Source organism: Melanerpes formicivorus, unplaced genomic scaffold (genome assembly GCF_026170545.1).
Source record: "Melanerpes formicivorus ecotype bairdi unplaced genomic scaffold, bMelFor1.0.p_v2 SCAF_1120, whole genome shotgun sequence".
NCBI lineage: Eukaryota > Metazoa > Chordata > Aves > Piciformes > Picidae > Melanerpes > Melanerpes formicivorus.
The window spans coordinates 42,501-45,000 of record NW_027143472.1 but is presented as its reverse complement, the minus strand read 5'-3'; the positions used below and the strand labels follow the sequence as shown (position 1 = coordinate 45,000).

Below are 2,500 nucleotides of genomic sequence, written 5' to 3'. Positions count from 1 at the left end.
TCTCCAGCTCATGGGAAAGATATCCGAGATGAAAGCACAGAGAGGAGCAGGAACGAGGAGGTGGAGTGTCCTGAAACCCCGAGCTCTATGAGTCAGCTCTCAATACTAACCGCATCGCCCGAGTTGGATAATACAGCTGACATCTGTCCTGGGACCCCCCTGGTGAAGATGCCAGAGGACAACCCGACATGTCCATGCTGTACCACTCGGGCAGGCAATATGACGAGATTGATTGACCATCTAAAGAGAGCCCATGGGAAAAGAAAGATCAATTTCCAATGTTCCCGCTGTGGGAAGACAAATGAAAAGCATCATAGTATCTCATGCCATCTCCCAAAATGCAAAGGGGTCCAAGAGCCTACCCAGGTAGAAGGGTTTATGTGTGAAGAATGTAAAAAATATTTTAAAACTAAAATTGGCTTGGGACAACATAAGAGATTAGCTCACCCAGCCCTGAGAAACGCAGAAAGAATTGAAGCATCTCGCCCCAAAGAGACCTCTAAAAGAGGTGCTCACAAGAAAATCTGGTCCCAAGAGGAAACAGAAATATTACAGAAACTGAATCAAGAGTTTGAAGGGAGGAAAAATATTAACAAATTGATTGCTGAAAAATTAACAACTAAAACAGCCAAACAGATCAGTGAAAAGAGAAGACTATTAAGAGAAACTGTGGTGCCAGAAAGAGAGAAAACACAAGAGAGCAAGAACAGGTTAAAAGAGGAGAGGACTGTGATTCCATCTTCTGGTGAAAGGGAGCTGCTAGCCCACTATAAAAAGACTATTAATGAAAAGATGACATCAGGGAAGCTGCCCATCCTTAAAAATACATATAAACAAATAATTGAAGGCAAAACAGACTCATTAAAATTACTCAATGAGGTAGCTCAGGACCAATATTTGTATTTGTTTGAGAAATCGATTGAACAGAAAGTGCCAAAAAAGAGCCAACGTAAACCTCAGCAGAAGAAGCCTCAAAAGGAGTGGATGAGAAAAAGAGCCAGAAAGCGTGGAGAATTCCTCCGATTCCAACGCCTCTTCCGCTTAGATCGAGGGAAGTTAGCTAATATGATTCTGGATGAAAAAGACTCTGCGCAATGTGCCATCCCCCTGGAAGAGGTCAGTAACACCTTCAGATCTAGGTGGGAGTCTCAAAACTTATTTCAAGGACTTGGAGCATTCCAGTCTGTGGGGCGGGCGGATAATTCGGCTTTTAAGGAATTGATTACAGAGAAAGAGATCCTTAAGAATATCAAAGACATGAATAAAAAATCGGCACCAGGCCCTGATGGGATCACCCTGAAGGCCCTGCTTAAAATGGATCCAAATTGTGAGGAGATCAAAGAACTATTTAATCTCTGGCTGTTAAGTGGCAAAATTCCAGATGTAATAAGGGGATGCCGAACAATCCTAATACCTAAATCATCAGCGCCCGAACGCCAAAATGACATTAACAACTGGCGGCCAATTACTATTGGTTCCATCATCCTGAGACTCTATTCAAGAATCTTAACTGCGAGGTTGGCAAAGGCGTGTCCCATTAACCCCAGGCAGAGAGGCTTCATTCAATCTTCGGGCTGTGCTGAGAACTTAAAACTATTACAGCTATTAATTAGGAATGCAAAGAAACAAAAGAAACCCCTGGGGGTTGTCTTTGTCGATTTGGCCAAAGCCTTTGATTCAGTGAGCCACACCCACATCCTGGCGGTGCTAAAGCAAAAGGGCCTGGATGACCACATAATAGCATTAATTAAGGACTTCTATCAAAACATCCACACCAGAATCAAAACTAAAGAAGGAGAGTCTGAGTCAATAGGAATCAAAACTGGTGTGAAACAGGGCGATCCCATGTCACCACTCCTCTTTAACCTGTGCATTGACCCTCTGTTATGTAAATTAGAAGAATGTGGGGAGGGGTTACAACACGGGAATGGTAAAATAACAGCTCTGGCTTTTGCAGACGACCTAGTCCTGCTGAGTAAGTCCCAATCAGGAATGGAGAAAAATATTGAAATTCTAGAAGCATTTTGTGACTTAACTGGATTAAAAACGCAGGGGGAAAAGTGCCATGGTTTCTATATTCAACCAACTAAGGACTCTTATACCATCAATGACTGTCCTCCATGGCTTATCAGCGGTACCCCTTTAAACATGATCCACCCGGGTCAGTCAGAGAAATATCTTGGCTTGCAAATCGACCCTTGGGTCGGGATAGTTAAGCCCGAATTACAAAATAAATTAGAAGTTTGGCTCAATCGCATCGAAAGAGCCCCTTTAAAACCATTTCAAAAATTGGACATGTTAAAAGTGTACACAGTGCCTAGATTGATCTACTTAGCAGACCAGGCAAATGTAAAAGCCACCTATCTGGAAGAAATGGATTTAACGATTCGAAATAGGGTGAAAAAATGGTTACATCTCCCAGTTTGTACCTGTGATGGCATCTTGTATTCCAGCACTAAAGATGGAGGCTTAGGCTTAGCCCGATTGGCTGGGTTAATCC

General features: G+C 42.8%; 1 pseudogene; it reads left to right on the top strand.

Moving 5' to 3' along the window:
• Positions 1-2,500, top strand: part of LOC137461096 (28S ribosomal RNA) — an 8,478-nt pseudogene that overhangs the window by 3,494 nt on the left and 2,484 nt on the right.